This window comes from Ambystoma mexicanum, chromosome 9, assembly GCF_040938575.1.
Source record: "Ambystoma mexicanum isolate Mex_15411 chromosome 9, UKY_AmexF1_1, whole genome shotgun sequence".
Classification (NCBI taxonomy): Eukaryota; Metazoa; Chordata; class Amphibia; order Caudata; family Ambystomatidae; genus Ambystoma; species Ambystoma mexicanum.
Genome location: NC_090931.1, coordinates 887,911,705 through 887,925,165, shown reverse-complemented (window position 1 = coordinate 887,925,165; position 13,461 = coordinate 887,911,705). Strand labels below are relative to the sequence as shown.

The 13,461-nt window shown below is 47.3% G+C and overlaps 1 protein-coding gene across 4 annotated transcripts in view; it reads right to left on the bottom strand.

Annotated features, from left to right (window-relative positions):
• Window positions 1–13,461, bottom strand: part of USP40 (ubiquitin specific peptidase 40) — a 2,045,603-nt gene that overhangs the window by 1,431,768 nt on the left and 600,374 nt on the right. The window lies entirely within an intron of this gene.

The window sequence follows — 13,461 nt, the reverse complement described above, 5'->3', positions numbered from 1 at the left end:
CATGCCCTTCCATGAACCAGCTGCCCCCCTCTGCCGCAAATGCTGGAAGAAACTTAAGATCCTCCCTGACCTAGCCGAAGCTCTGCTTCAAAGACCCCCCTCAACCATCTCACGTAATGAACCCTTAACCATCGACTCTTGGCTCAATATCTCACTAATCCCACTCACCCCCACTTGCCAATCCTCCTCTTGCCGTGGGCCTTTTCCCAGATGGTTTACACCAGAGCGGAAGACTGCAAAACAACTGAATAAATCCCTTGAATGCAAATGGCGGAAAAGTAAAACCAACCTGAGCAGATTCACCCTCACCCTGCACCATCGCCACTACAAAGTTGAAATACGAAAAGCCAAAAAAGCCCACTATAACTCCCGAATTCTCAACTGTGAAAACCGCAGAAAGGAACTCCACAAAATAATTTCTGAATTCGTCAAACCGACCTGTACCTCAGCCCAATCCACCTCATCTCAATCACTCTGCGACTCGCTCTCGATCCACTTCTACACCACTGCTCGCGACAGAACAACTTCTCTTAACACCAAACTGATCCTCCTCTCACCGCCACATAATCTGCCCGCCCGATCAATCAACCCCACCCACCACTGCAACAACAACCCCACCTACTTTCGACTCGTTCACCCCAAAATCGAGAGACATTTCTTGTCCTCCTCTCTGCTTGATAACAATCTGGCTGACCCCCTTGACTCCTGTCCTGCCTCGGTCCTCAAAGAAATACTCTCATCCACCTGCGGAGCAGAGTAAGCAAGAACCATCCTAAATGTCTCCCTCAGCTCGGGAATCTTCCCCGACGCTCTCAAAACTGCACACGTCAAGCCTCTTCTAAAAAAAAATATCCCTCGACCCCAAAAACTACTGCCCCATCTCAAACACCAGGTTCCTTGCAATACTCATTGATCGAACCGCATTCTCCCAACTAAACGCCTTTGTCTAAACCAACAAGTTCCTGGACCCCGCACAATCAGGCTTCAGACCACGACACAGAACCGAAAACACTCCGGCCTCAATCTGGGACGATCTTAAGATCACCGCGGACTCTGCAGGATGCACTGCACTAATCCTCCTAGACCTCTCTGCCGCCTTCGACACAATAAACCACTCAATCCTAATTGACCGCCTCCACTCGCAAGGAATCCGTGGAAACGCTCTCAAAAGGATAGCTTCCTTCTTCAACAACAAGAAACAAATAACCCTCCTCTCCACCTTTGCCTCCGTCGCTCGACCAGTCAATACTGGAGTACCACAGGCAGCATGCCTATCAGCCCTACTGTTAAACCTCTATATGTCCACCCTCCCCGGAATAATCTGCCCGCACAATATCCTGTGCTATAACTACGCCGATGACACTCAAATAATCTTAAAGCTCTGACTCCATCTCTCCGCCCGACCACACACCCTGCCTCCTCGACATTGATCTTTGGAGGACTACAAACCACCTCCTCCTAAACCCCACTAAAATTGAAATCATGGTGTGCGGCAAACCAAGCTTCTCCCCCACCCTTTACCTTGGCCCACATCCATGGGAAATCCACCCACCCCCTCAGCCACAGTAAAAAACCTTGGATGCACTCTCGACTCTGACCTAACCCTCTCTCACCAAATCAACAACATATCTAAGTCTTGTCATTACCACCTCAAAATTCTTAGACGCATTGGTCCCTACCTCTCCTTTCCGAACAGACTTGCCGCTGTTCAGTTTATTGTAATGTCGAGAGTGGACTACTCTAACTCCCTCTATCTCAGAGTGAGGCATACCCCCTCATTAAACTACAAAGGGCACAAAAAGCAGCTGCCAAAATGCTACTAGCATTGGGCCCCAAGAGACCACACCTCTCCAGCTCTCAGAACTCTCCACTGGCTCCAAGTTGGACGAAGGGCCACTTTCAAAAGCCTATGCATCACCCACCGAGCAGTGCACAAGACCGGCCCCCTATACCTGCAAAACAAGCTAAAACCCTACCACCCACTGCACACTCTTAGATCAAGCTCCGGCCTCCTTTTAGTGATACCAAACACCAATTCAATCAAGATAGGAGGATCCTCTTTCTAAGCCCTGGCCCCGACTCTATGGAACTCTCTTCCACCCCACATCCGACTCACTGAAGACTACTTTTCATTCTGCAAACTACTGAAAACGTGGCTCTTCCCAGAACACCAATGACCACCCAAAGATGTGTCCAAACCCCCAGCAACCGAACGACGAAACGCACAAAGAAGCTGTCCGAACTGGGCCACACCCACATGACAGGACATAATGGGTAGATTAGAGGGAAAGATTAGAGTGAATGAAGTCGATGGATGGCGTAAACCGAGCGAATAGACACAGTAAACAGAATATCAGAGTTGATCTAACAGAGAAAATAAAGGAGTAAATAGAGTGGATGGAACGGATAGTGACTAAAACGGATAGACTGAATAGAACGGATGGAGCAGACGCAACCTCCTCTTGTTAATAAAGAGAAATATCAGCCCTTTCTGCCACCCACAATGTCCCAAGGCCATTCCCTTTAAGACTGGGATGAGGAAGAAGCAACTACGAACAATGCACACTTCCATTAATTCACACCATTCTGGTACTGAGATGAGGAAGAGGGCTTTGGAGGAGTACTATTGTAAACGCCAGGCATGTCCAACTAATTTGCTTAGTTATGGGCAGGCAACCAAAAGGTAAGGACTTACACCTGAAACCACTTAACAGGTCCCAGGTGTATAAAAAGGAGTGACCGCCCAGCAGTCGAGGAGAACCATCTGGGAGAGAATTGTCCTGGAGAGAACCATCCTGGGGTGAGTCATCCAGGAAGGAACGTGGCATGCAGCGGCAGAGCGGGCTGGAGGGGAACCGGCTGCAGGGAAGCCGAGTTGAGCAGGAGTGCAGAAAGGTCCCCAGGGCCAGCGCAGGCTGTGCAAGGGTCCAGAAGCCTTCCGTCCACTTTTACTGGTGTTCACTGCACGAGCTGTGGGACACCAAAGGCTCCCAACCGCCACAGGCCGCCGGTAGCCCCCGCTAGAGGAGAGCAGCTCTATGCGCAGCTGATACCAAGGATGGCGAGCGCTGCTTGCAGAAGCTCAAGTGAGGAACAGGCAGAGCTGAAAGAAGTGGAGAAGCCAAATCGAGAGGCCAGGAGGCGTGATAACAGACCAAAGAGTGTAAGAAAAAGGAACACTCATATCAGGGGTGCTGCGGGGCTGGAAAGAGGCATACTGGAATACCGAAAAAGCTAATCATTACAATTGTTATGAAAGATTAAATACAATGTTGAATGCAGAACAAGCTGCACATTGGCATAAGTACTTTTAAGAGTGCTATGAGCATTAGTGAATACCAGATAAAGCTGAAAAGAGTTAGAAGTACCTTTTTGAGAGTCCTACAAGTATTATTTGATGCCGGATAAAGAGGCAAAGAATTATATGTACTTTGATGAATGCTGAAGCATTGATGAATACAGAACTAACTGAAAAGTGTGATGAGCCTATGTGAACATAGCACGAGATCCAAGCAAGTGATGAACGCTTATGAGCAAAGTGAAAATAAGGTGGTGTAAGGTGGTGAGCACCACGGAATGACGTGAAATACAAGTTCAGTGCCCAGATGCCCCCGGGTGTGGCACACTTTATAAATGCCAAAATAAAGAACATAAATAATAAAGTTGTGGCAAAGCCAAGAGAATGATGTGAAATACACATTGAGGCCGAGCCAAGAGTATGCCAAGGAGATTATGAAATCAGTGTTGATATATATATATATATATATGATACATTACTCAACGTAATCGTATTTCTGATGCTTGTATCTGCTTAGATTCACATGCTGTGCATAGGCCGACATCTAGTGGAAGCTGCAGAGTATTACAGTTTGTTTTTCGAAACTCGAAAATGGGCGTCGACACAGGGCGTGCCAGTAATACTATCCCTAGTGCGACGTCCACTGTACCCAAGATCCCTCACGCGTCTAGGATCCTCAGATTGTATTTTTTCTGACATGAGGTAGCATGAGGAGTAGCGTGAATACAGATAATCCAAGCAGATAGACAGAAAGGTAAGAATACAAGCAATCATGCGCCTTCTCTCGGACGGGAGGAAGGGTGGGTCGCATGTGAATCTAAGCAGATACAAGCATCAGAAATACGATTACGGTGAGTAATGTATCCCTTCTGAGGCTTGTGGAATCTGCTTAGATCACATGCTGTGCATAGATTAGCGAGCAGTACCAGAAGAAGGAGGTGGGATGTGAGAAGGGTCAAGAGCAAATAAGTGTCTTAGAACCGCTTGTCCCACTTGGTATCTGCCTTGGAATGGGTGTCAATGCAGTAATGCTGAGTAAAAGTGTGAATAGAGCTCCAAGTAGCTGCTTTGCAAATGGTGTCAAGGGGAACATTTGCAATGAAAGCCAGAGTGGCCCCAATGCCTCTAGTAGAGTGGGCCCTTGGTGTAAAAGGCAGAGTCTTTTCAGAGAGTGAGTAACACAGCTGGATACAGTTAATAATCCACTTCGAGATGGCACCTTTAGAGACGCGATCCCCCGCTCTGCCTGTAGCTACGGAGACAAACAGTTGATCTGTTTTCCTTAGCGGTCTTGTTTTATTTACATAGTAGAGGACCGCCCTACGCACATCTAGGGTGTGTAGTTTCACCTCAGCCGAGCTTTGCGGGTTCTGGAAGAAAGCCGGAAGCTCGATGGACTGGTTTACATGGAATTTGGATATAAATTTAGGTGAGAACCTAGGGTGTGTGCGTAAAACCAGTTTGTCTTTATGGATAGTAAAGAAGGGATCCTGCACTGACAGAGCCTGAATTTCACTGACCCTTCTTATAGAAGTAATAGCTACTAAGAAGGCCGTTTTATAAGTCAGGTGTTTGAGACTGCTTTTATGCATGGGTTTGAAAGGGGGGCCCATGAGCTTGGCTAGCACCACATTAAGGTCCCACCCTGGCGGTGGGTTTGAAATAGGAGGGTGAAGTCTCTTTACTCCTTCCATGAAGGCTTTAACTACTGGTACTTTCCACCACAACACCTTGCTATGGGAAGTGGTGTAAGCCGAGAGGGCTGCCAGGTGTACTTTCAGTGAGTTAAAAACCAATCCTGCATCTAGCAGGTGGAGCATGTATGTAACAATAGTGGAAGGAGTGCAATCAACTGGGTTGATTTGTCTACTCTGGCACCAGATAACGAACCTCTTCCACTTGTCAAAGTAACAGTGCCTTGTGTTTGGTTTCCTAGATTCCTTTAGGATGTCCATACACCTCTGAGGTAAATTGAGGTGTCCAAACTCTATGACCTCAGGAGCCAGGCTGCCAGGTTCATTGAGTTGGGTTGCTGGTGCACTGTTTGACCTTGGTGCTGGGACAGTAGGTTGTACCAGGCTGGAAGTTTGATGGGCTCGCACACCGCCATCCTGCGTAGGTGTGGGAACCAGGGTTGTCTTGCCCACATGGGAGCAACTAGGACGAGCGTCATCGATTCTCTGTTCATCTTGTTCACCACTTTCCTGATGAGGAGTTGGTGGAAAAGCGTACGCAAACATCCCTGACCAGTTCATCCACAGGGCATTCCCCTGGGAGTCTGGTTGGGGGAACGTGGATGCAAATCCTGGGCATTGTCTGTTTTCGCTTGTGGCGAATAAGTCTATAGTGGGAAAACCCCACTGAGAGAAGAGATCTTCTAGGACCTCTCTGTGAAGGACCCATTCGTGTTCCTCTGGGAGGGAGTCTCTGCTCAGAGCATCTGCTAGGGAATTGAGCTCCCCTGGAACATGTTGTGATGACAGGAAGATGTTCCGTCTGAGTGCCCATATCCAGATTTTCTGGGCAAGCTTGGACCGATTTGGCGAGCGAGTCCCTCCTTGCTTGTTCAGGTAGAACATGGCTGTAGTGCTGTCCGTCCGGATTTGCACTGACAGGTTTAGTAGGTGGGGCTCGAACGCCTGAATTGCTCTGAATACTGCCAGAAGCTCTAGCAGGTTGATGTGGTTCTTGGCCACAGAGTGAGACCAGAGACCCTGAGCTGTGTGGTGGAGATGGTGAGCTCCTCACCCCGTCAGACATGCATCTGTAGTGACTACTGCCTGTACCTCGGGATCGTAAAAGGGTTTCCCCTGTGCGAGATTTTCTCTTGTCCACCAGTGAAGGCTTTGTACCAGTGTTGGCGAAACGACCACTAGATCGTCCCACTGACCACTTGCCTGAGACCACTGTTTCGCCAACCATTCCTGCATGGGACGCATGCGCAGGCGTGCGTGGGGGACCAGATAAATGCATGACGCCATCATGCCCAGTAAACGCATTGCTTTGCGTACCGTTATTTGTTGACCGGACTGATAATGCGGAATTTGCAGTAGTATATTCCGAATTCTTTCTTCTGAAGGAAAGGTCAACCCCTGCTGGGTATCCAGGATTGCTCCTAGGAATTGTTTTGAGGTGCTTGGCACCAGGCTTGACTTCTTCTCGTTGATTGAGAAGCCTAACTCGTGGAGGAGGTCGATAGTCCTTTGAATGTTTGTCCTGCAAATTCCTGGGGTTTCCCCCGTTATGAGCCAGTCGTCCAGATAAGGGTACACTGGGATTGCCTCCCTGCGTAGGTGTGCAGCCGCCACCGCCAGTACCTTGGTGAATACCCTTGGTGCTGAAGCTATCCCAAAGGGCAGTACCTTGAATTGGTAGTGCCGACTGTCCACCTTGAAGCGCAAGTACTTTCTGTGCGCTGGGAACATGGAAATATGAAAATAAGCATCTTTCATATCCAAGGTTGCCATGTAATCCCCCTTTTTTAGGAGGGGGATTACCTCTTGTAGCATGGCCATACGAAATTTTTGGGGCTTGACATACTTGTTGGCAGGCCGTAAGTCCAATACTGGGCGCATTGTCAAGTCTTTCTTTGGCACAAGGAAGTAAGTTGAATAAATACCCTTGTTTACCTGGTGTCCCGGGACGAGTTCTATCGCGTCCTTTTGTAGAAGAATGGCGATCTCCTCGAGGAGAATCTTCTGATGTTCTAAGGAGTGTACTCTTTGTCGTGGAGGATGGTTCCGGGGACGCTGCAGTAGCTCTATACAATATCCTGTGGATACTGTTGACAGCACCCATCTGTCTGATGTGATCCCTTCCCAAGCCTGGGTGAAGTTTGAAATGCATCCCCCTACTGGGGTTGCGTGAGAAGGGACCCTGAACTGAGCGTCACTGCTTTGGTGGAGGCGTGCCGCCTCCCTTGCTGGGGCTGCCTCTGCCTTTACCACAACCTCTCCTATTACCTCTGCTGTAACCCTGGGTAGACTGTTGGTTGTTGTTCCACTGTGTACCCTGCCCCTGGGAATAGTTAGATCCTCTCTGGGAATTTTGGCCACGTGGGCGACGAAAATTACTATTCCCTCTCTGGTTAGGGGGTTTATTGGTTAACTGGCCAAGGGATTTGAGTGTCTCGTATTCGTCCTTGGCATTTTTCAGTGCGTCTTCGACCGCCTTACCAAACAGATTGGTTTCCACCGGTTTGTCTAACAATGATGCCTGAGTTTCTGCCTTAAAACCAGACTGCCGTAACCACGCATGTCTCTTGATAACAGTACCTTCTGCTATCAATCTGCCTGAGTTATCCGCGGCGTCGAAAGTTGCTTTCAAAATGCAACCAGACACGGCTCTACCCTCTGCGGAAATCCGAGCTAATTGGCCCTTTAACGGTTCAGGAGCAGAGGCTATGAGAGCCGTGACTTCTTCCCACTGATGGCAGTTGTAGCTGGCCAACAGGGTGGTGGAGTTAGCAATCCTTGCTTGATAGGCGGACGTTGAGGCTACCTTCCTGCCGAAACCGTATAGTTTCTTGCTCTCCTTGTCGGGAGGAGCTTCTGACGAAGACAAGGGTGTTCCAGCCCTCTTACGAGTGTTGGTAACAACTAGGGAGTCTGGCTTCAGATGTCCTCTTATATAGAGAGGGTCAGACTGAGCTGCCCTGAAAAGTTTCTCAACCCTGGGATTGACTGCTCTGGTGAGGTTTGGGTTCACCAGGGACGGATCTATTCTCCGCTGAATGGATTTAAGGATAGGGATGGTCTGGGCAACCGGCCTCCTTTCTCCCATTAACTCTTCTGCGAAGTCCCTTTCCTCCTGTACACCGTGGGCGTCAATGTGGAAATGTTCTGCTGCGCGAGCGAGAACCTCATTTAGGAGGGGCTGGTTATCGGCCGGGGAGTCGGTAACCGGGGCTTCGTTCTCTACCGGGGAATGTACTCTGTATGTTTCCGGGTCATCTTCTTCTTCCTGGTCCTCATCATCCCCATAGTAGCCCGTCCCAGTTTGCTCTTCTATCATACCAAATTCTTGGTCTCCACAAAAGGAAGCCTCTCCTTGATACCGTGAGTATGGTGTTGCGTAAGGTTGTACCCCGAAGGGTTCAGACCTCATCGGGGTTTCAAACCGGGCTTTCTTACTCGGGGGGAATAGGATCAGTAGAGCCTGAGGGTGTGGCCCCTTGAGGATCATACAAGAGGAAATGTTCTGGATTTTTATCATGAAAATCAGCCAATGAAGACATTCTTGACATGACCCTATCTATGTCTTCACTGGACCATTTTTTGGAACTGGGAATGACTCTCTCAGCAAGTCTATGGGATTTATCTTGAGTAGCTTTGCTGGTTGTGGACCTATCAGCAGACCTGGGCTTGTCTGTCTGTTTAGGAGGGGTGGAGTGTTTCACAGGTGTGGAAGAATGTACAGGTAGTTTCTTCTGCTGTTTTCCCCCATCCCCGTGCGTAGAAAAATGTTTTCCCTGTCCCTTAGTGGCTCCGGAGTTTTTCGATGCCTGGCGTCGAGGATCGGGAGAGGTGTCCCTGTCCTTCGAGCGTGGGGCCTCGCCGTCTTTAATTGCGGGCTCCGCCTCCTGGAGCGCGGCCTGGGGGTGGAAGTCGTCTTCGTCTTCCGACGATCGAACTTCTGTTAGCCTAGGGAGCGAGGCACTCTTGGCAAGAGTGGATGATTGCCTGGAGTCATGCGGCGATCTTGATCCAGAGCGCCCAGAGGACACCGAATCGGACCGTTCTGTCTGTGCCTCTTTCCGAGAACTCGACGTAGTCGAGTCTCGGTTGGACTTACTGTGTTTAGTGTGTGTAGTATGTGAAGCGCTTGCGTCGCCGGGGGTCTTCCCCATAGCCGCCCTGCCGGACGACCTTCCGAGGTCGGGGACCTGCGCTCGGCTGTCTTTCGACGCCGTAATGCCCTCGCCGTCCGAAAGTACGGCGTCGCTGCCATCGCTGAAGGCGCCCTCCGCTGCCATGGCCGCCTGCCTGGCGTGGTGGGCCCAACGCTTCGTCGAACGGTCCTTAAGTGTCTTAGGTTTAAACCTACTACACGCTCTGCAGTTCGCTTCGGGGTGGTCCCTCGGCAAGCAGAGATTGCACGTGGCGTGCCTGTCGACCCAAGGGTATTTGCGGTTGCACTTGGGGCAGAATTGAAAAGGGGTACCCTCCATACGCACCTTGAGGCAGCGGGCTGTTAAGTGTAGGAAATGTATAAGGTGTACCTATATACCAAGAGTGTAGAGTATGAACCACCCCCCACTCTCCCTACTTGCAGGGCCGAGGCCAGCGGCCTACCAGGCCCGGGCCGAGGCCAGCGGCCTTCCGAGGCCCAAATCCGTCGTGCAGCAGCCGACGGTCGGTTTCTTCTCCAGCCGGCGTCGAGTGTCGAAGTTAGACGTTGGGGTGGGGAAGGATGTCAATAGATTAATATTTTTAAATTTTAGCAAAAGTATGGCTAAGGCCAGGGGACTCCGCAAGATGCTTCCGACCAGTATGGCGGAAAAAAACAATCTGAGGATCCTAGACGCGTGAGGGATCTTGGGTACAGTGGACGTCACACTAGGGATAATATTACTGGCACGCCCTGTGTCGACGCCCATTTTCGAGTTTCGAAAAACAAACTATAATACTCCGCAGCTTCCACTAGATGTCGGCCTATGCACAGCATGTGATCTAAGCAGATTCCACAAGCCTCAGAAATATATATATATATGAAGAATACAGAAGCATAAACAAAGTGCCAAGTGTTATTGGTTGCGTGAACTGTACTGGGTGGACTGTGTGGTCCGACAACTGTGCCTAGATAGAGTGGCCCTTATTTGAAAAGAGCCAAGGAAAGAAAATGTGAAGAAGCTTGCATCCTGCTACTGTTACTTGTGCATGGGAAATACAGAGCGGAAAAGGAACCTTTGTGAACTATTGAAAAGCCTGAATGCTCAAGGAGTTGAATTAGAGTTATTTTGAAAGTCAAGAAACTTGAACTGATTGTTGTTTTGGAAACCTAGAAGAGCTGACTTCTTGGGGAAGGAAACCCCAAGACTGTGTGAACTGTGAGTCGACTTCTTGGGGCAAGGATTCCCGAGACTTTGTGAATTACACTGACCCTAGAAGTGTATTGAACTCTTGGGGAAAGAAAGCCCCACGGCCTTTTGGTACTGTGGTGAACCTTTGGGAATAGGAAGCCCCAAGGCCTCTTGTGAAATGCGTTGAACTCTTGGGGAAGGGAACCCAGAGGACCTTTTGGAATTGTTTTGAACTTGGGGAAGGGAAGCTCAACTCAAGCCACAAGCTGGAAGAAGTTCAGAACTTTGTTTTCACCACCAGTTCCTTTTTATGCTGCCATCCCTACACATTATATATGTTTAGTTGTGAGGGCAAGTATAGGTTTTGGACACAGACAGACTTATGTTGAACTTCCTGACACAGACTACCCTTAGTTTTCTTTAGGTAGCGAAATCCCACCTTAGCATAGGTACGTTAGACCTTACATTTTTTAGAAAAATAAAACATCTACTTAAAAAGTTGAATCTGTTGTAATGTGTTTAACTTAATGATGCCTTCACATCACAGTCCATAGAAAATATAGAGGGATAAATCCCAAAAGAGAAATCTTTCCTGAAAGACCCCTTCTTAACATAGAAGGATTTCATTGATTTTAATAACTGCGGTTGAACTTCCTCATTTATGATAGCGTATTCCATAACGGATTTCGATTGACATTGTCAAAAGCCACTATAAGATCCACGAATAAAGAGGAACATCTTTCTGTGATAAGTATTTCTGCATAATCAAGGCCAGTCTAAAAGCATGCTCGATTGCACCAACTTATGTGCAAAAACCTGCATGTACATGGTTAAGTTACTTCCCCTCATCCATCCATTGATAAAGGTTTGTAAGCTAGAATGTTGGCCTACACTTTTAAAAGTCTCTTAGAAGGAAAATTGGACAATAATTTGTTGGGTCATTACTATCCCCCTTTTTAAAAATAGAAACAATGTCGGCTGTGCCATATTAACAAGGGGAATTGTTAGCTGCATTTACTGAATGAAACAAATGTGTTACTAACAGAACCCATGTGGATTCTTCAGATTCAAACAATAGCAATTATCTAGGACTGGTGCCTTGCCACTTTTCAAATGGCAATCTGCTAATCTGACCTCAGTAGTTGAAAAAATGAAAGGAAAGTCCCCTTTATTCTCTATTGTAATGGATGAGGAGGACAGGCTTGCTATAGAATCGGGAGCAGTATATACGGTTTTAAAGTGCTCGTACAATGCACACTCAGGGATTGTCATTATAGGCGACAGAAACTTTAGAACTTCCATGAGCCATCTCAAAGCTAGGTGACATTTGTCTCAACCTCTGACATCACAGCCCTCTTTATTTGATGGATTATATCCTTGCAGGCTGATCCAAGTTGTTTAATCACATGTGCGTTATCCTCTCCATTGAATTTTAAATGTCAAAAAGTAATTCCTGCTTAGCCTTCCTGCAGCCCTTATCGCACTTAGAATGTATAATCTTGGAAGAATGTTTTCCTGGGATTGAACAAGCTTGAGTAACAAAGGATCCAATTAACTCCACCAATTTACAACCCATCCATAATACAAGGTCTCTCTTCAGTTAAATCGTCATAAAGCAATGGATAAAATAGGATGCATTTCAGGTGACAACAATTCAGCTGTCTTTGAATTCCATTTAAGGTTGAGACGATTAATGCCAGTATATAGATCTGATAAAGTATGATTTTGTGATTAGATTTGCAGGTACCTATATTCAAGTTCACTACTAGCGGTTTGTGATTGCTTTCTACACTCTTAACCCACAGTTCTCTTACCATCCCCCCAATATATTTCATCAATCAGGCAGTCAATATGACTAGTAATATTGACTGCCCTATAAGTGTGATTAGCTAGCATGTACGGTCATTGCATGCTCTCATGTTGTTCTCTGCAAATAAGGCTGGCAATTGTAGGGCATGTCTCTGATGAATCCCAATAGGGGTAGTATGGCCCTTGGGGATACCCCAAACCTCGTCTTTGTCATCCGCTACCACGCAAGCAACCCCAGGGTTCAATTTGAGCATTTAAATGCACCCTTCCCCGTGATTGTGCTGGTCTTCCACAATGTCAATCCAAGTACTAAATAGTAACTGCAAGGGACAAGCACTGGCAATGACTTTTATAAAAAAATGTAAAAGAATAATAGGGAGGCCATATAGTAATCTTAACTTGCAGATGTGTAAATCAGCACCTTCAATGATAGTGGTTACTTCTAGCATTTAAATCCATCTTAACCCACGTAAGAAGGCCACTACTTGACCGCCCTTCCACCCCACCTAACCCCCCCTTTCATGGCAGGAATACCAAAGCTGGCATGACATGGCTTTGTTGGAATTGACATTGCACAGGTGCTATGAAATTATCTGGTTTGAATCCAGGAAAGAATGCCAATCTGTGTCACTTAACTTTGATCGAATGCCTATCACATTCCACATCAAGACATTCAAATAAGATGCTTGGTCAAACTAGCTGAGTCTCGTCTTCGTTCAATGGAAAATACAAGGGCTGAAAAGAGGTAATCTCACATTTGATGCTTTGGCTGACAATTCTGTGCCTATTATTTCATCCCTTTTATTTTTAGCAACAATATTGCCTTGTTTGGTTGAAACTAGGGTCTGGGTTGACATAGAATAAAGAGTTTAAAAGCTGTATACTTGAACCTGACAGTGGTAGAGTTTTAAAGTCCAATAGTGGAAGCCCTTAATTATGACACTGGATGACAGACAACTCCACTGTGTGGACTTTCAAATCATCCTGAATTACGATCCTTCCTCTGATAAACAGCATACATGACTCATCCAATGGATACATTTATTGAGTAATTTAGGGACACCTGACAAATATAATATATTATTTCTCTGGCTCTCTTTGATATGTTATCCTGTTTGTGTTTCCAATATGCTTGAACCTAGTATAGTCGTACTTGTAAGGGTTTTGCCCGTAGCTCAATGGGCACTGTTACAAAAAGATATTTTGTTCTTTCTCTTTCAATTACGTTATTTACAATTGCTTGCATTCAGCGTGGCTGCCAATACGCCCCGGTGTCCCGCTGTCTCTGGGTGGACTCTTGGGTAATCCTTGGTCAGTCATTGAAGGCCTTTTC